The following is a 21,272-nucleotide window of genomic DNA, read 5'->3' as shown; positions in this document are numbered from 1 at the left end:
TAGACTTACGTGAGTGAGGGTCAAAATATGCATATTCACCTGAAGTCAGCCTGCAAACTGCAATGACGTTTCCTCCCATGACTAGCAAAGCATAGCGAACCGCTGAAGCCAAACACTGTAGTCCCTGTTCAAGGCTCGGAAGATGATCTGTACCATCGAATGTGCCGTAATGAGCAAACTGAGACATGTCCACTTGATACTTGTGTCTGCGGCTGCGGACCACTGTGGGAAGCTCATCGCAGGCTAGAAACACACTGTTCACAAACCTCTTTCTGGCATCTGAATACACGGCATGGCCTTTGTCCAACACACTGTTAAGATCTGCTCTCGTAATGAATTCATCCTCGTGTAAGAATGACAGGAAAACCAAACTGTTAGCCATGCATTGCTGATTCCTGTACTTTCCATACTTAGGAGAGGCCTGGCTTCGGGATGCACGGATGCTACTCACTCGTGGACGACTTTCACTGTTTGTAACCTCTACATGAGATGGTCCTGGAGCTTCTCCATCATGCTGCGTTTGCACAGTTACCTGGGGTTCAGTCTGAATTACCTGCTGTACTTTAGCATCTGGCACATATGCTGAGCGAACACCTCTCTTTACCACATCTGCATAAGACACCGTGGCTGTCTGAGCACTGCTCTGCACTTCTGGACTGGGAATACTTGTAACAGACACCTTTACCTGCTCATCGGTCTGAGAAACATTTACCTGTTCTCGCTGCTTTTGCCATCTAAGCTTCTGAGACTGCGACCTTTGACCTTTTCTTGGCATTTTGTCGAAGTACAAACTGGAACTCAGGGGCGATTTTAGCCCATTTTTGGGGGTGCTTCAGCACCCCCAAAATGAATCAAAGCACCCCCAAAGATTTCTTACTTTTTTTTTTTTTTGACAATATTTGCTGTTTGTGGGACACACTACTAAAAATATAAAAAGCTTACAGTACGTAATTGAGATGGAACATTTTAACAACGAAAGTATAGATAACCCCTCCCCCCTCCGAAAATGGTTTGTTCCAGCTCGTCTTTCCCCTACTCTGGCTCTAGCTCCGTTGCTGCCAGAGCGATGGTGGCTGAGACGCAGCAGAGCGGACGTGGAAGCGCCTGCCTTAAAACAGGACATATTAGCTGCATTTAACCTTCAGTTACTCTTTATATAGTTAGGTAGGAGTCAGGCCATGTTTCTTTTTAGCTGAAAAACATTACACCCAGGTAACCTGCAGTGTAGAAAACGTGTTTCCCGACTATGTTTGCTACCCTACAATCCGTCCTACTCTGTAGTAAAATCAGCGATATTTCATTGTCCTGTTGCTACCATTGAAATTTATACAGTCTATTTAAAATCTAAAACTTAACATTGTCCGTAGCCTGCTGTTGTTACCACTGTCCTGTTTGAAATGTAAATGAGAGAAACTGGTTATTTTGTCATATGTGCACGTGCCGATATTAAACCCAAGGTACTAACTAGCTAACTGACTGGATGCCCATTAACCTTATAACTCCTGTTGTGTGTGTGTGTGTGTTTGTGTACAGAGATAGCCAGGTTCATAATGGATATGAGGAAGTTTTTTCAAAAAAAAGGAGCCACATTCAGGTAAAAGTGTAGGATCAAATGATCCATCAATAAAGGATAATGTTGGATCAGTGTTTCAGTATTTATATCCTTTATTAGATGTACATGTGGTTTGGTTATTTGCCTTTTGGTTGAAAGTACACTGAGAGAGGACTTTTTTTTTTTATTAGTGATCTTAATAGTATTTTATTTAATCTAATTGAATACAATCTATTTGTGTATGATTGTCAGTCCAAAGAGGGAGAGAGGAAAGAGGAGAACATGAGGAGAAAGTACAAGATCAGGAAGAACCAGGTAAGAAAACAGACAGGGAACACTAACAGGCAAAACAGAAACTGTTAAACTGACAAAGAAAAAAACCCAACTAATTTTACTCATACAATCTGGAAGTTGTGTTCTCCCTATATTAAAGCTGCTATACAGAATCTGCAAAACAAACTGGGTTGTCAGCCCTGGCACTGCATTACCATATTGAGCTTCAGTCAGAGGAAGTCACGGTTGCCAAAAACGTTTTGAGGCTCAAGAGTGAGGCTGGTGCCATCCCAGATATGTTAACATTGTACAATCTTCTGGATAATCAGATCTTCCCCACACTGAAAACTGTTATTCAGCTTGCCCTAACAAACTCAGTTAGCAGCTGTAGCTGTGAGGTCTTTTAGTGTCTTGCGTCAGCTCCATACCTGGCTGAGAAGTACCATGAGTCAAAACAGACTCCAGCACCTGGCTGTGATGTCAGTTGAGAAAGAGATGCTTGAGAGACTTGACCACCAAAATGTGATAGACAGATTTGCCAACCTCAAGGTGAGGCGACATAGGTTAAAAGAAAAGAAAAAATCTGCAGGGCCATAGTAGTATCTGCACTAAAGATCTTTTCATACATTGTACCAGAGGCCAAGGTGTCTCTATTTTTCAAATTTTTTAATAATATTTTGTACATTTCAAGGACTCTTCTATTTTTGGAGTGTATTTTTTATGTATCTGTATTGTATTATACATACACATTAAAAGTGAATCTCTGTCCAAAAACTGCACTCAGTTTACTTTTTACTCACTATGAGCATCATTCATTATTCTTCCGCAGTAATTAAGGTTAGGATATGTTTGTTTTTTTCAAATTCCAATCCATTCTTCTTTAGCAGTAGTCGACTTTAGCAGCATTTAAATAACCTTTATCAGATTTGATGGTTTTGTTACAAACTTTTCAAAAAAGTGTTTTGCTTTTCTTTCACAAATGTGGGGATTAAATTGTGTTAAAATGTACAAAACAGTGATGTCATGTTTTGTGACGAGGACCCAGGCAGAGAGAGACTTGATGAATTTAAGAATCTTATGATTTAATAAAGAAATTTGCAGACTTGCACTGAGATGGTAAAATTATGATGACTGATAATGGAGATGAAGACAACAGACGACGAGACGAACAAGAATTTCACTCACATGTACTGTACCAGTGTACCTGCACATGTGACGTGACAATAAAAGTGATTTGATTTGATTTGACGAGGACAGGGAGGAACAGGTTTAAATGCACCAATGGGACAGTCAGAGGGAACTCGGGACAACTGGAGACATTTAAGGATGCAGGGACTGACAGAAACAGGGAAGAAGTCTCATCGTGACGAGTAAAGTTTGCCTTGCCTGGATGGGCAGCTCTCTGGGTGCTCAGCACCCCCAAAGCTCTGATCCTAGAATCGCCCCTGCTGGAACTTATATGTATACACAAATGTAAACAAAAGTCAACCTGTAAACACTGAAAAACTAATGACTTTAATGACTGTTAAATCAGAGATTTATCAGAATTGATGTAAAAGGCTCACTTAAATACAAACTCAATATTTAGTTTAACTTATTTAAAGTTCTTTAAAAACACTTTGGTCTGTCTTATTGTAGCTTTTTCAAAAACTGTATATTATTACTTCTATTTTTTTTTAACCAGACTGGATAACAAATAGGTCTATACTTCTGTAATGTAATATGCAGAATAAATCTCAACAATCAATCAACAGGCTATAATAAAACTCTTAGCTTTTAAGTACACTTTGTGTAAATCTTTCAGATATTCAAAATTTAAAGCAAATATGAGGAGCTGTGATGGTGTGGTGATCAGATGACAGGCTATGGGGATTCTTCAGCTGGATGTTCTGCAGCAGTCAGGAAACAGGAAGTCTGGGTTCTCAGGGCAGCCTCTAGATGACAATTGTAACTGAACACTTACACTGAGTGACAAAAAAGGGTTTGTCCTTAAATAATAATAGTATAAACTTGTAGTCAAATGTTATAACCAATGAAACAGACTTGAAAAATGTATTTGAATCAAATTTAATATTTATGTGAATATAAGAGTCTGAATTACAAAATAACCAGATTATCTTACTACAAATATCTCAAAAAAGGTGTATATAGGTTTATATAATTGATCAAATTGCACTTGTAAGCCAAACTATCACTGTTTATTTCAAAGTGTAATGCAAAATTAAAATGACAAATGTAGGGCTCTGTAAGTAGTTTCTACAGTGAGTTCTACTGTAGTGTAATTCTATTACTGTATATTCAACTTTTTACTTGTAATTTCCAGCAAAATGACTGGATGTGAGAGAGTTTAACGACAGGAAAGATGGAGCAGTGAGAGCGGAGATCTCTCAGATTTCTGAAAACAGATCGACGAAGTTGTGGTAACTTCAATTTCTTGTCAAACTTGGTTTCTTGTCAAACTTGGTTTCTTGTCAAACTTGGTTTCTTGTCAACACAGGTTTAAGCTTGTCAAATTAGATAGAGCTCATGGCGGAGAAATGATAGAAGATAGAATGGCTTGTCAAAAAAGATGGAGCAGGGAGAGGGAGAGTGATAGGACAGACTGAATTGCTTGTTAATTGCTTTTCAAAGATAGAGGGAGAGGGTTTTCTGCAGCAGGTCACCTGTAAGACAAAAAGAGACTGGAATTAGGTATATTTTCAATAAACATGGCTTTCAAGTATTTTTCGGACTATAAGTCAAACTTAAAATTCTTTAGTTTTCTCAAAAATCAACAGTTTACCTTATGTATTAATTCTGGCTGTGCTTGCTGACCTCAACCCAATTTTGTGCTACACGGCGCTCAAACATCTGTCAAAATGTTTTAGTACGACTTTGGAAAGCTACAAAGCTGCACCGTTTGATGGATTGTTGGAGCATTACAGCTACAGTAGTCAGGTGCCTCGCGGAGTAATTCGTATTGTCCTTAAACATAATATTATGGTGTGTGTATGAGAACCTGGCACCTGTTTAGAGACATGCGTACGAAGCAGATTTCAAACCGATCAATCCATGAAGAATTTGATAGATTTGTGGAAGAGGACTGAACAGAAAAAGTGAGTGTATTGTTCTGTGTTACCACTGAAAAATGTTGAGAGTTACTGTGAATGAGTTGAATAGTTTGAGTTATCTGAATATTTGGTTAGCTGCATACGCCTTATAACCCGAAAAATACAGTACATACAGGGCATACATATTTACATTTACATATTGAAGAGTTCCACAGTACATTATTGGACTGAACTGATAGAAAATGCTCAAAAATGGTGGTGGAACTATTCTAAAGAAATTTTTACATTCTATTAACATAATAAAAACAAACAGTGTCTATAAACTTAAACCAAGATGTGCTGCTACAATAACCTACTGTAAATATCATATGGTCCAACAAAACACACACACTGAGGTTAGAGCAGACAGTTTCAGGCCACCTGCTTAAAATTCATGCCACATCACATGTTCCTTAATCCCCAAAGTTCTCAAATCCCTGTTTCTGTGTGTACTTACCTGGGACAACAGTATATCATAATATCTGGGCACACAGAAACAGGGATTTGAGATCCGTTAACATAAAAGTAAACAATACTGTTTCTACATATTTCAGTCACATTTGGGGCATGTTTAATACACAGCCATAAGCACTCCACTATATCTAGGACGTACTTATAATGACCGATTTAAAGGCCTAATTAAAAATATATATGATCATAATTTCTTTGTAGATCATTTAATCATAAAATACAGAAATGAATGCTGTATCTGTGCTTTTGATTTTTTCCAGTCATCAACAAAATCTTTAATTATAAAAGACTAATTCAAAGAGCGGTTTTCAGACAGTGACTTAATTTAATGAAGGGAAAGAAGCTTTTGAAATCCACAAGCCCCTATTTGAAGACTTAATTGTACCTAAACTGCTGTTCATGAGCTGCTCTAATGTGAAAAAAGATGCACTGCTACAATAACCTACCGACCTCTGTAGGTCTGGAAATGTTTACACAGACTTTTTTAGGATTTGATGACTTTTGATGATCACCAATAGCTGTGCTGACTCACAGCACTACACTGAATCTCCTATAATGAGAAACATTTCCCAGCACTGCACCTCAGAAAAACCTTTACTTACCAGACTTGAGACGATCAGATCAGCAGTCTAGAGAAAGGAAACAATTCATCAGATCACTGTTTGATGATTCAGACTGTTGAGCCTCTTCACACACAATCCAATTTACTGTGACACAAATTAACTAGTAAAATCCTCAATTACTTTAAGCTTTTTTAATTTTACTGTAGTCTAAAGAGGAGATAATAGAACTGCAGGGTCTCACATGGCTATAGCATATGTAATAAAAGCATTATTACTACAGAAATGCAAAGAACAGGCACCAATATTTGTTGGCACAAGTGCAGGATACACCAAATATTTCCTACACAGAAGCCTTGTGGCTCCAACATTTTCTACAACAGGTCAGTGCTAATAAAGTGTGAAAAATCTTAAAAAAACTTTTAATGTCCTTTCAGGTTAAAAACATTACAAAGTAATTCTTTAAATCAGAAGCAACAGAAAACCTCATCATGTTTTGGTTAGTCTGATATGAATATGCAAATCCTAAAATACATGTAAATATTGACATGTTACAATAACAGACGTGCAGAATGTTTGTGATTAAAATTAAATGTCCTAAAATATTACACTAAAAATTCCGTTCATTGTACCAGTTGCTAGGAATATTTATATATGTTGCAATGTCCCTTTTTGGCAACATTTCTATTTAATTTTAAAACACATTATATTCACTAAATAAGTAATAAACTAATTAGACACACTGGCTGTAATTTACCTAACAATGTCCACTCACACCTCTGGTTCTCTTCGTTTTTATTACTGTTAAAGCTATTACTTAAACCGAGTCAGGCAAAATACTTCTACAATGTTCTGACTTTAATGTAATACAGCAGAATTTGAGAGACAATATAAATCAATACCTGTGCAGCTCTTAAGTGTTTGAGCAACCACTTATACTGACTCCCCTAAAACATTTTCATTGTTTTGTCTGCTACTTAAATCCACAAACATAAGGAGAAAATGAACACCTGGATAAAGACATCTGACATTTAACTGTTTGGATTCAATAAGCCATAAGAAATTTAAATCATACATAAATGGGCTTTTAAACTTCAGGAACATTTTCAGGGGGCTTTGCTGCTACAGGTCACAAATCCTGTGTTTTTGCCAATCAGTAAATGGAAACATATCACAAAAAGTCAAACTACTGTATGTAAGTCGTCAAATGTGCTACGCAATGTCAGGTTCATACTGCTTCAGTTACAATGACTGTTTACTTACCAGCAAAGGCAAAACCAAAGATCTCGTTCACTCTGTGTAACAAAAGACAAAGCACAAAAATACAGAATGAGACAACTCAGATCAGCATCACAGTCAATACTGCATCACTCTGTGTAGTCCAAAAGATTCAGTACACTTCTTTGTTTACCACAGCAACAAACAACTCAACTCTTTTTTCTACACCTTATTAAATATTACTGTCTTCATTAAGGTAAAATGTGGTTTCATCCATTTGTAATAAGCCACACAATTTTCTCAGTTATGTGATAGCTCTATTAGTTTGGTGCTGTTAGATAACACAGTAGATTTCATAAGCAATGATTTGCTACACCTAGCACTGCACACTTTATCAAAATTTTGACATCACAATTTCAAAGCATGAGCAATCATAAATGAAAGCTTGGGTGATATATTTGTAGGCTTTAACATTTGAGTTGGTCTGCATTCAAATTCTGCTTCCTAAAAATATCACCTGCACACAGTATCATTTAATATGCTGTTGTTTTAAATATCTACATATCATATTTATAATATTAATGGTGCACCGCTGCATTTTATTTATTTGAAGGTGGCCTTTTTTAGATTTCATTAATTTTTCACAAAGTGAGAAGTTACACAGAGCTGCAGGTGTAGGTTTTATTTTAAAAAACAACCTGCACAAACAAGTGTTTGTTAAACAGTTCTTAAAAATTTAACTAAAAAAATAAAATTGATTAATTAAAAAAAACTTCTTCTTGTTAAGAAATGTTATTATTCTTATATTATGTGTTTTATCCTCACTCTCTCTCCCTTCTGTTAATTAACCCACAACACAGACACACCCGCACAGGCACGTGACTCTTTTTCTCCCGGCCTTCAGTCAGAGGCGGTAAAATGGCTCCTTTGAAGTTGCCGACCCTGCTCCTTCAGCAGCTAATCAGTGGTTCTAAAATGGCGGCTCATTACCTTATAACCTAAAGAATGAGGCCGTTTTAACTGACTGATTTGTGAAGAGGAGAACTAACTTCAGCTTCCCTAAGAGACTCAGAAACACTAACACACCGAATGAACCAAATTTAACACAATAACTGTGTTAAACAATCAAATGAACCATATTAATTTCACACTAGGCCTATAGGAGCTAGGCTAGGCGTTAGCGCTTAGGTTGTTAGGGCTAGCATACTAAACACTCCTTTTAAATACTAAAATTACAACGTTTCACTAAAAAAGCAGCCATTGTGTTACTTTAACATGACTTATACTTCGACTGGCTTTATAAGTCACTAACAACAACTGGGTAAATCACTCAAACAGCTTATAGACATTTTATTTCAGAAAAGAGAGACAGAGAAGCAGGCTTACCGGCAGGGATCAAGCAGAGAGTGGGCGGAGATTCAGGAGTCAGCCAGAGAGTACGAAAGAGGCATTCACGGGTAGTGGGAAACTTCGCCGTTACACACAATTGGCATTGAAAACGTGAAAAATATATGTAAATTTAAATATTATTATACTAGATTTTTTTTGCAACAAAAACCAACTAGCAGAAATTTAATTCTATAAGTTTAATAAATGTTTCAAACAGGATTCTTTGAATTTGAAATAATGGTTAAAAGACATAAATAAACATAAGGTCATTATGTTAAAATGTACTGTATTATGATAGATTTATTTAACTGACTGCAGAAATAAGAACAGTCTTCTTCTGAAAACCAACACCAAGGAGCTGGTGTTGGTGATCGCCTAATCATCCTCACAGGACAGTAGGAGCTGCAGAGGCTCACCTCACTGCACTGCAGGAATCAGAGGTTCAGGAGGTCCTTTAACCCCACTGCCATGAGACTTTTTAACAGTGACTCCTGAAATGTTCATTGCACATTTATTTCTTTTATTCTAATACATATTGGTTGTAATCATATGAATTCTGACCTAAGTGGAAAAGCTGTGGCTGTCTCCAACAAGACTCTTCAGTGAAGGTTTTAAAGACAACCATCTAAACTATAGCCTTAACAGTTACACTTTGTGAAACCACATGTTAATGTAAAAATCATATTTGTAAGAAAAATCGGTTTCATAGAGTGTAAACCTGTTAATACACAAAGACCTGTTCTCAACTATGAGTAATTAGTGCAGGGGTGGCTTTTACACACACACACACACACACACACACACACACACACACACACACACACACACAGTAACAGAGAGAGAGAGAGATACACGCTTCAGCCAGCACATAAGAAAACACAGCACAAAAATTAGGTAAAAGTGAAAATGACTGGAGTCATAGGAGGTGTCTCCTCTTGAACACAATGAGCTGATGATGGAGTTCACCAGACCTATAACATGGTGCTGGTCACTCTGCATATATAATAATAGATTGAAAAGCGCTATATAAATCCAAAGCACCCAAAGCGCTTTACAATGCCACTATTCATTCACTCTCACATTCACACATTGGTGGAGGCAAGCTACAGTTGTAGCCACAGCTGCCCTGGGGATAAGATAACACAAATCCTATGATTTAGCAAAAATACTATAATTTAGGAGAAGTGCTAAATGTGGCACCTCAGCTTCTTCTTCTATTTTCATCTTTATATTTTCAGCTGTATCTATGACAGGCAAACGGCCTGGATGTGCTGCTCAATTTGAATCCACCAATCAGAGAGTCTGTTTACTTTTTCCCACCAACAAACCTGCTCTCCACACACACACACACACACACACACACGCAGCACAAAGAGAGACCGGCTTTTTGCAGTTTATTTCTCATATTGAGGATTCCCCTCAAACAAATGGCCATAATTTCCTAACCATGAGGGCTAGAACTGTCATTCTTAGACCGTTTTGTTCAAAAGAGATGGGGGAATCTTCAAGTGTTGACAATTTATCATTAAAATGTGAATTACCGAAGATATTTGACTTGTAATGCACCATAAGTGAGTAGAGGTGAGGCATGAACAACATTGACTTGCCCTCAGCAGGCTGGGAAGCCACGGAAGCCTCAATATACAAATTTGTATGTCTCAGCCCTCAGATATGTTTGGCTGTTTTGGAAGCCGTGCATGCCCTGATATGTAAATTTGAATATTACAGTCCTCACAGAGGATTGACTTGCTGGGGAGCTGGCAGGAATATATAGAAATACTGTGATTACCCAGAAATACTGCATTTAGTAGAAATACTATAATTTAGCACAAATACTATAAAATGACAGAAATACTATAATTAAGCAGAAATACTATATTAAGCACAAATCCTATAAAAAGCAGAAATATTGTACTATGATTTGGTAGAAAAGCTATAATTAACACACACACACACACACACACACACAGGGAGAGAAGGGAGTGAAGAGGGGCTGTTATTAGTTTTTCTTGTAAGGTTCTAGGTCAGTCAAGCAGTCTGGAGCGGCTTAATTTGAATCCACCAATCAGAGAGGGTTTGTGCTTTTTCCCGCAGGCCTGTACACACGCAACACAGATAGAGACAGGATTTTTGCAGTCTATTTCTCATAGTCAGCATTCCCCTCAAACAAACAGCCATAAATTCCTAACCGTATGGGCTAAAACGGTCATTCTTAGACCGTGGTTGGCTTAGAAGCCATGAAGGCCCCAATATGCAAATTTGAATATGTCAGCCCTCAGATATGATTGGCTAGCTGGGAAGCCGTGTAGGCCCCAATATGGAAATTTGAATGTGTCAGCCCTCAGGTATGATTGGCTGGCCGGGAAGCCATGAAGGCAACAATATGCAAATTTGAATGTGCAAGCCCTCAGATATGATTGGTTGTCTTAGAAGCCATATAAAAAGCAGAAAAACTGTACTATGATTTGGTAGAAAAACTATAATTAATCAAAAATACTATATTTGGCAGAAATACAATTTTTTAGCAGAAACACTGTATTTAGCACAAATCTTATGAAGTAGCAGAAATAGTATGATTTAGCAGAAATGCTGTATTTAGCACAAACACTGAAAAGCAGCAGAAATGCTATGACTTAGCACAATATTAATAACTTAAACAGAAAAATTGGAAAAGCAAAATGAACAGCTGAAAAAATCCTGAACATGCTAAGGGTCCCTCAAATGTAATTGTTAAATGAAAAAAATTAGCAAAAAAAAGTATAACAGTCACACAATCACAAATATGGACACATATGGAAACACATATGCACAGAGAGACACACACAGGATCAAATTCAGTCAACCAGTCTAAATATATTGAATTTAAATCATACAATAAGATGCTCCCATAAAAAGGCTCTCTCGCCCTCTCTTTCTCTCTCTCTCTGTCACACACACACACACAAACACAGACACACACACACACACAGACACACACACACACACACACACACACAGGGAGAGAAAATCAAGTTTCTAGGTCAGTCAAGCAGCCTGGGAGCTGCTAAATTTGAATCCACCAATCAGAGAGGCTGTGTACTTTTTCCCGCCAAAACAGGTGCACCTGTTTTTACACACACGCAGCACAGAGAGAGGATTTGTGCTGTCTACTTTTCATAGTGAGGACTCCCCTCAAACAAATGACCATAATTTCCTAACCGTAGGGGCTAGAACGGTCATTCTTACACCATTTTGTTCAGAAGAGATGGGGGAATCTTAAAGTGTTGACAATTTATCATTAAAATATGAATTATTAAAGATATTTGACTTCTAATGCACCATAACTGAGTAGAGCAAAGCAAAAACTGCCTTGACTTGCCCTCAAACAACGCTTTCTAACTCTAAATCTATTTGGAGTATCAATATCATTCTTTCACCGTAAGAGACAGCAGGCTTTGGTGAACAGTCATGGAAATTTTCAGGTCTCTGTGGAAATCTATCAAAAAGATATGACGAGAGAAAAAAGTGCCTCATTTCCAGAGTTTGAAATCTGAAGAAATCTGAGCGAGGGACAAATTTCCTACCCTCAAACAAACCCAATTCATGGCCAAATGTTAATAGATGAGAAAAAAATTCTTGAATTGTGAGCGTCAGGAGTGTCTGAAGATATATTGGCACAAGCCTCATGTCTTAACTTCGCTTCGTTGGGGAGATATGACGACTCGAAAATGCCTCTCATTACAGAAATCAAGCGGTGATTTTAAACGAACTCTCCATTGACTTTCTATGGGGATTTTTGAGACTTTGTGTTACTCTGAGGAGATTTGCCAAAATTCTATAAATCCCACAACAATGATAGTGACATTTTCTGAAAGCCAGCAAAAATACCTACGTTTTGATGTATAATTTGTGGAAGTTGAGTGAAAAGTGAGCGAGTAGCAAGAAGTTGTTCGGACATGAAGAGAAGACTGCGAAACCTACAGTGGCACACTGAAAGCCAAGTGCATAGCAACCATAACAACGCATGTATTTTCTGAAAAATCACAATTTTGCAACTCAAAACTTAAAGAGGGATAAGATGAAAACCGTAACAGATATGAAAAAGCTGAATCATCCATGAATAGCCCTATAATTTGTGAACATTTTAAAGTTTAAATGGAGTTTCTATGTGAAAGTATGAAAAAGTAGTTAAGTTTCAAAAACGAGCAAGTTTTAGCAGAATTGCAGAAGTTTCCCATTCATTTCAATGGGACAAATTAAAGGAAAAAAGCTTAATATTTTAAAAAGTATAATAGCAGAAAATACCAAAAGTCATAGCCGGAAAGAGCAAAAATAGCAGAATAGTTTAAAATTTGAACGGTGAAAATAGCACAAAAATTGTGGAAGTAGTTCTACGGCGAAAAACGTACGGAAGCAACTTGAAGAATAACTAGAAAAATTTGCATTTTCTGCGAAAATGCTGTGTGGATGCCGTAATGCTGAAGCTGTCTGCTGAAAAGCTGAAAAAGATGAAAAGCTGCAAAAATTGCATGGCATTAAAGAAACTGAAAAATTCTGCTGAAAACAGGTGAAGAAGCAGAAACTTTTGCTGAAAAGAGGTGAAAAGGCAAAGATTCTGCTTCAAAGGGGTACAGAAGTTCAAATTTGTACTGAAAAGAGGAGAGGTGAAAAGGTTTCCTCTGAAATGAGCAGAAGATACTGAGATTTGTATTGATAAGAGGTGAAAGGCTGAAAATTCTGCTTAAAATAGGTGAATCAGCAGAATTTCTACTGAAAAGAGGTAAAGAAATAGAACGTTGCACTGAAAACAGGTAAATCAACAGAATTTCTGCTAAAAAAGAGATTTCTGTTGAAAACACCTGAAAAAGCTGGGATTTGTGCTGAAAAGGGGTGAAAAAACTCACAATTCTGCTGAAACGGGGTGAAGAAGGGGTGTTGGGCTGTTGAGAAGAGTTAAATAAGTTGAACTGATATGTTTGGCTACAAATACTATGATTTGGCAATAATACTGCATTTTAGCACAACTACTGAGATTTGATTGAAATACTAGGATTTACAAGAAATATTATGACTTTGTACAAATACAATGTTTTGGCACAAATACTACGATTTGGTTCGAATGCTATGATTTGAAACAAATAATATGATTTGGCAGAAATACTATTATTTAGTAGAAATACTATGATTTACCAGAAGTACTATGTTTCTGCAAAAATACTATGATTTTGCAGAAATACTATGCATTAGTAGTAACACTATAACATCACAGATATATGATGATTTTGAAGACATTCTGGTTTTACACAAATACTATAATGTGGCAGAAATACTATGTTTTAGCACAGATACTATGATTTGCTATAAATACTATGATTTGGCATATATACTATATTCAGCAGATATACTATAACAAAACAGAAAGTCTACGACTTAGTAGTAATACTATAAAATAAAAGATATACTATGATTTTGCAGACAGTCTATGTTTTTGCACAACTAGCACAATATGGCAGAAATACTGTGATTTGGCACAAGTACTATGATTTAGTACAAATACTCTTATTGGCAGAAATACTATGCCTTAGTAGTAATACTATAACATAACACATATACTGTGATTTTGCAGACATAGTATGTTTTTTCACAAATACTAGGATTTTGCTCAAATACTATGAAATTGCAGTGATACTATGATTTTGAAGGAATACTATGATTTGGTAGAAATACTACGCCTTAGTAGTAATACTATAACATAACAGATATACTGTGATTTTGCAGACATAGTATGTTTTTTCACAAATACTACGATGTCGCTCAAACACTACTAAATTGCAGTGATACTATGATTTTGAAGGAATACTATGATTTGGTAGAAATACTACGCCTTAGTAGTAATACTATAACATAACAGATATACTGTGATTTTGCAGACATAGTATGTTTTTTCACAAATACTACGATTTTGCTCAAATACTATGAAATTGCAGTAATACTATGATTTTGAAGGAATACTATGATTAGGTAGAAATACTATGCCTTAGTAGTAATACTATAATATAACACATATACTGTGATTTAACAGACAATATGTTTTTGCACGAATAACACGATTTCGCTCAAATACTATGAAATTGCAGTAATACTATGATTTTGAAGGAATACTATGATTTGGTAGAAATACCATGCCTTAGTTGTAATACTATAGCATAACAGATATACTGTGATTTTGCAGACATAGTATGTTTTTTCACAAATACTACGATTTTGCTCAAATACTATGAAATTGCAGTAATACTATGATTTTGAAGGAATACTATGATTTGGTAGAAATACTATGCCTTAGTAGTAATACTATAACATGACAGATATACTATGATTTTGCAGACATTCTATGTTTTTGCACAAATACTACAATTTGGCAGAAATACTATGTTTGGGCACAAATACTATGACTTGCTATAAATACTGTGATTTGGCACATATACTATAATTAGCAGATATACTATAACATAACAGAAATTCTACGACTTAGTAGTAATACTATAACATAAGAGAAATTTTAATTGGGCACAAATAACATGATTTGGCACAAATACCATGATTTGGCAAAAAAAATACCATGATTTGGCACAAATACGATGATATGGCAGAAATACTATGATTGGGTACAAATACTATGATTTGGCACAAGTACTATGACTTAGTACAAATACTATGATTTGGCACAAATACTATGATTTAGCAGAAATAATAAGTTTTAACAAATAATATCTTTTGACAGAAATTTCTGCTAAAAGGTACTATTTCTGCTTTTTAGCAGAAATACTGTAATTTTGCATAAATACTATGATTTGGGATAAATACTATGATTTGGCAGATATAGTATATTCAGCAAAATATACTATAACATAACAGACATTCCTCCACTTAGTAGTAATACTATAACATAAAATAAATATTATGGTTTTGCCCCAAAACCATGATTTGGCACAAACACCATGATTTGGCAGATATACTATGATTTAGCAGAAATACTATGATTGAGCAGAAGTACTAAGATGTAGTAGAAGTACTTTGATTTAGCAGAAATACTATTATGGAGGAGTAATACTTTAACATAGGAGAAATATTGATACACACACACACATACACAGAGCGTAAAGTGAACAGGAGCTGTTAACAGTCTGGGCTTGGTATATCTAGGTCAGCTAAATTGGCTGCACCTGCTGTAATCAGCACTTACACACACAGACACAGAGAGAGGTATAAGTTTTCTTCAGTGTATTTCTTACATTCAAGATTCCCCTCGAACAAATTGCCATAATTTCCTAACCGTAGGGGCTAGAACGCTCATTCTGACACCGTTTTGTTCAGAAGAGATGGGGGAATCTGCAGGTCTCCTTAATTCAGAGATAAAATATAAATTATTGAAGATATATGACTTGTAATACACTGTAACTGAGTAGGGGCAAAGCAAAACGGCCTTCACTTGCCCTCAAACAACGTTTTGTAACTCTAAATCTATATGGAGCATCAAAATCATTCTTTCACCGGAAGAAACAGCAGGCTTTGGTGAACAGTCATGGAAATTTTCAGGTCTCTGTGGAAATCCATCAAAAAGATATGATGAGAGAAAAAAGTGCCTCATTTCCAGAGTTTGAAATCTGAAGAATTCTGAGCGAGGGACAAATTTCCTACCCTCAAACAAGTGTAATTCATGGCCAAACGGTAATAGGTGAGGAAATAATTCTTGAATTGTGAGCATCAGGGATGTCTGAAGATATATTGGCACAAGCCTCATGTCCTAACTTTGCTTTGTTTAAGAGATATGACGATTTGAAAATGCCTCTCATTAGAGAGTCCCAGCGCTGATTTTGAAGAGACTCTCCATTGACTTTGTATGGAGAGTTTTAAGACCTTGTGTTGGTCTGAGGCGATTTGATAAAAATCTGTAACTTCCACAACAGTGATGGTGACATTTTCTGAAAGCCAGCAAAAATATCTACGTTTTGATGTATAATTTTTGGGGGTTGAGTGGATATTGAGCGAGTAGCAAGAAGTTGTTTAGACATGAAGAGAAAATTCAGAACGGACCAGCACTCACTCTGACTTAATTGCATAGCAACCATAGCAACGCATGTATTTTCTGAAAAATCACAATTTTGCAACTGAAAACTTAAAGAGAGATAAGATTAAAACGGTAGAAGATCTGAAAAAGCTGAATCAGACAGGAATAGCCCAATAATCTGAGAACATTTTAAAGTTTGAATGGAGTTTCTAGGTGAAAGCATGAGGATGTAGTTAAGTTTCAAAAACAAGGAAGTTTTAGCAGAATTGTGGAAGTTTCCCATTCATTTCAATGGGACACAAAAAGTGTAATATTTTAAAAAGTATAATAGTAATAAACACCAAAAGATATAGCCGGAATTAGCAGAAATAGCAGAACAGTTTAGAGTTTGAACGGAGAAAATCGGCTGAAAACTGTGGGAGTAGATCCACGGCAAAAAACGGGGGAGCAACTTGAAGAATAAAGTTTAAAGAGAAACAGGATCTCAATAGTGTGGAAGCCCTTTAGGGCATCCACACAACTAGAAAAATTTGCATTTCCTGCGAAAATGCTGTGTGGATGCCTTAACGCTGAAGCTGTCTGCTGAAAAGCTGAAAAAGCTGAAAAGTTGCAAAATGTTGCATGGTGGTGAAAAAAAACATGTCACCCTGAGCAGGATTCAAACCTGGCCCTCCTGGTCTCAAGAGAGCTACTCATCTCATTGAGCTAAACTCACTCTCTCAAAAAAGAGGAGGAGAGACCGACAATTCTGCTAACATGAGCAGAAGCTGCTGAGAATTGCGGTGAGAAGAGTTGAAAAGGCTGAAAATTTTGCAGAAAAGAGGTAAATCAGCAGAATTTCTGCAGAAAAGAGGCAGAACAAAAGAGAAAACTGAAAACAGGTTTTGCCATGACCGGGATTTGAACCTGGTCCTTCTGGTCTCAAGGCAGCTGCTCATCTCACTGAACCAAACTCACTCACACAAAAACAAGAGATGGAGAAACTGACAATTTTGCTAAATGAGCAGAAGCTGCTGAGAAGAAGTGAAAAGGCTGAAAATTTTGCAGAAAAGAGGTGAATCAGCAGAATTTCTGCAGAAAAGAGGTAAAGAAGCAATAAGTTGCGCTGAAAAGAGATGAATCAGCAGAATTTCTGCTCAAAGGCGGCTATTCATTTCCCTGAGCCAAAGTCATTCTTACAAAGAAGAGGTGGAGAGACGGACAATTCTGCTGAAATGAGCAGAAGCTGCTGAGAATTGTGCTGATAAGAGGTGAAAAGGCTGAAAATTTTGCAGAAAAGAGGTGAATCAGCAGAATTTCTGCAGAAAAGAGGCAAAGAAGCAGAAACTTGCGCTGAAAAGAGATGAATCAGCAGAGTTTCTGCTGAAAAGAGTTGTCTTTTTTCTGAATACAGCCAAAAAAGCTGGAATTTGTGCTGAAAAGGGGTGAAAAAAATGAAAATTTTGCTGAAAAGGGGTGAAGAAGATGAAGTATACTAAATCAAAGTATTTGTGCCAAAACATAGTGTTTCTGCCATATTGTGGTACTACTACATTACAACATGAATACGGATTAAAGATGAAAGAAACTGGCAACAAATTCCTCCACTACAAACCAGTCTGATACGACTTCTTTGCAGTGTTCACGTTTACTAAGGCACTACCCAAAAGGCGCCACAAGAGGGCACTCCAACACAAGAGATGAGGTGAATGAGCAGAATTTCTGCTGAAAAGAGGCAGAAGGTTCTGTATGTAGAAAAAGAAACACTGTTGAACCATGTGTGAAATAAATAAAGAAATGAAATGAAAGAACAACCTGGTTCTGCTCAAATTCACCAATCAGAGGTACTGCCTCAGTCTGCTTCATCAGGCTGTGTACTTGTTTCTGCCATGGAGCGTTAACAAGAATCTGAGGTCCATATTAGAAAAGCTGCTAAAATCATAAAACTTTGCAGAATTGTAATAAATTAGCAATATAAATTACAGGTCTGTGACAGTGTATAAATTTGTAGTGAAAAAAAAAAACGTGGACCAAGGTGGGATTGAACCCATGACCTTTGAGCTGCAGAGCTTTGTCATTACTGATTGCGCCACCTGGAAAGGGGGCGGCGGTCTGAAAGACAGATACTTGGGCAGTCAGAAAATCGATCGCGGTGAGAGGCGAAAAACGCCGTTTTTTGGAGTTACAAAATGTCGTGTAACTCAAAAACTAGGAGGGCTAGCAGCAGAATTCTTGTACTGGGTGAATCAGCGGACTTTGGTGTATTTTGACTGCGATTTTCATAGCTCGTTCTACCTCCGTCGCGGAGATATGACGAGAGAAGAAACGGCTTCATTTCCAGAGTTTGAAGACTGAGAGAAGGACAGATTTCCACCCCTCAAACAAACGTAATTCATTGCTCAACGGTAAGATAATTGTAAAAACTGCTTCCACTGTGAGTGTCAGCAGTGTCTGAAGATATATTGGCACAAGCCTCATGTCCTAACTTTGCTTTGTTAAAGAGATATGGCAATTTGAAAATGCCTCCCGTTTCAGAATTTCAGCTCTGAATTTCAAAACCTCCCCATAGACTTTGAATGGGGAGTATTGAGACCTTGTGTCACTCCGAGGCAAATTGCGAAAAAACGGTAAGTCTCACAATAAAGATAGTGACATTGTCTGAAAGCCAGCAAAAATACTTACGTTTTGATGTATAATTTGTGGGGGTTGAGTGGAAATTGAGCGAGTAGCAAGAAGTTGTTTAGACATGAAGAGAAAATTCAGAACGGACCAGCACTCACTCTGACTTAATTGCATAGCAACCATAGCAACGCATGTATTTTCTGAAAAATCACAATTTTGCAACTGAAAACTTAAAGAGAGATAAGATTAAAACGGTAGAAGATCTGAAAAAGCTGAATCAGACAGGAATAGCCCAATAATCTGAGAACATTTTAAAGTTTGAATGGAGTTTCTAGGTGAAAGCATGAGGAAGTAGTTAAGTTTCAAAGACAAGCAAGTTTTAGCAGAATTGTGGAAGTTTCCCATTCATTTCAATGGGACACAAAAAGTGTAATATTTTAAAAAGTATAATAGTAATAAACACCAAAAGATATAGCCGGAATTAGCAGAAATAGCAGAACAGTTTAGAGTTTGAACGGAGAAAATCGGCTGAAAACTGAGGGAGTAGATCCACGGCATAAAACGGGGGAGCAACTTGAGGAATAAAGTTTAAAGAGAAACAGGAACTCAATAGTGTGGATGCCTAAAGCATCCACACAATAAAGAGAAACAGGAACTCAATAGTGTGGATGCTTAATCAGCATCCACACAATTACTTAAACATCATCAATGACATTATTTATAAAATAATGTAATTTACACACTTCCGTGTTCATACACCTATGTAAAACATAAGTCCATTTAATCTGTTTAAAAATAAAATTTGCATACATTACCCTTTAAAACCGACACTGTGACCTCATCCAGTCTTTCCATGCTGTTAGCCTACTTAGCACACTAGTTAGCTTTTTTGGCGTTAGCTTGCCTCGTCCAGTCACTGTTCGGCTGCAACGTTACACAATATAAACACACCAAAACATTTAGAACTTTCGAAAGGAGTGTAATATGTACAAAAAATGAGCACTGTATGATACATTTTAACTTACTTCCAATGAAACACGGATGCAAAGAACTCTCGGACAGTAGTGGCAGGCACGTGTCTGCATGAACTTAAGATGTCCACCAGATCATTCACGACAGCCAGAAACGAAGTTCGTCTTCAATTTGCCTGACATTTCTTTGGCCCCAAAATCCTAAAAGGATGATTTATTGGTTTTTAAACCAAACAACTGTCTCTGTGCATTGCAAAATAACGTTAATTATTATAGGTTAATAAAAAAATAATTTAGTTTATCCCCCACATTTACGACAATTTAGCAGGCGCGTGTAACCATGGTAACGAGTTATTTTACGGCACAACTGCAGCCCGCGCTACCGAATGAAAGATACTAGCTTCCAACATGATTTGGCGTTGCTTTATATGCTACGTGTTTGTAGCATTGAGTCTGAGACAACTTTTGAGTCACATTAATACCATGCACAGCCGCAGCCCTGACTTTCGCGTGGTGTGTGGAATTGATGACTATCCGAGTGAGTACAGAGTGTATAACTCCTACTATCACGTAAAGCGGACACACACGCATCACCTTCTCGGAGTGGAAGCGGATGAGGAGGAAGGATCAACCCACCACGGTTTACCTGGAGCAGGTGAAAGGACGGACCCAATCAACCAAACTAACGCCAGTTCTTCAGCAACTGACGAGGGCCCCACACTAACGGTAAGTTATTTTAACAAAAGCCAGAGAAACGAGCTGCAGAAGCTGTAACATAATGTTAGCATTTACTTTGGCTGATCCAAGTACGTCGATTAAATGTGTTGTTTTTGACAGACTCACGTTGTACTTTTATTTTAACAGTGGTGAGTGTCGAACTAGTTGCTTCGCTAAATTAAGTAACTCACCTGAAACGTAAATGAGAGCTGTGGCAGAAACGCAAAGCTGCAGTCTTGTCAGACACTGTTTTTTTCAGTCATCCGTGAATGCATCCAATCTTTGCAGAAAGTCCTATTAGTTTTTTAAAAAAGTTGATATATTGTTGAAATATGTGTTGAAATCAGCTGGTAAAAGCCAGTCAGCTAACTGAATTTAAATACA

At 37.0% G+C, this 21,272-nt stretch overlaps 2 long non-coding RNA genes across 3 annotated transcripts; both read right to left on the bottom strand.

The window, feature by feature from the left end:
* Nucleotides 1-3,876: 3,876 nt before the first annotated feature.
* LOC112845451 (uncharacterized) lies at nucleotides 3,877-8,584 on the bottom strand. 2 transcript variants are annotated; one of them, XR_003218269.1, is made up of 4 exons: nucleotides 8,550-8,584; nucleotides 7,209-7,240; nucleotides 5,988-6,014; nucleotides 3,877-4,488 (listed from the first exon to the last, which is right to left on the bottom strand). It is a non-coding gene; the product is annotated as an uncharacterized LOC112845451 (long non-coding RNA). The 2 variants fall into 2 exon arrangements; XR_003218268.1 differs by lacking the exon at nucleotides 8,550-8,584 and having other exon boundaries at nucleotides 4,260-4,488; nucleotides 7,209-7,464.
* An 11,327-nt stretch (nucleotides 8,585-19,911) lies between these two features.
* LOC112845453 (uncharacterized) lies at nucleotides 19,912-20,869 on the bottom strand. Its single transcript, XR_003218270.1, has 3 exons — nucleotides 20,818-20,869; nucleotides 20,226-20,372; nucleotides 19,912-20,124 (listed from the first exon to the last, which is right to left on the bottom strand). It is a non-coding gene; the product is annotated as an uncharacterized LOC112845453 (long non-coding RNA).
* Between the last annotated feature and the right edge of the window lie 403 nt (nucleotides 20,870-21,272).

Source organism: Oreochromis niloticus, unplaced genomic scaffold (genome assembly GCF_001858045.2).
Source record: "Oreochromis niloticus isolate F11D_XX unplaced genomic scaffold, O_niloticus_UMD_NMBU tig00007381_pilon, whole genome shotgun sequence".
NCBI lineage: Eukaryota > Metazoa > Chordata > Actinopteri > Cichliformes > Cichlidae > Oreochromis > Oreochromis niloticus.
This window is presented reverse-complemented; position numbering and strand designations above follow the sequence as displayed.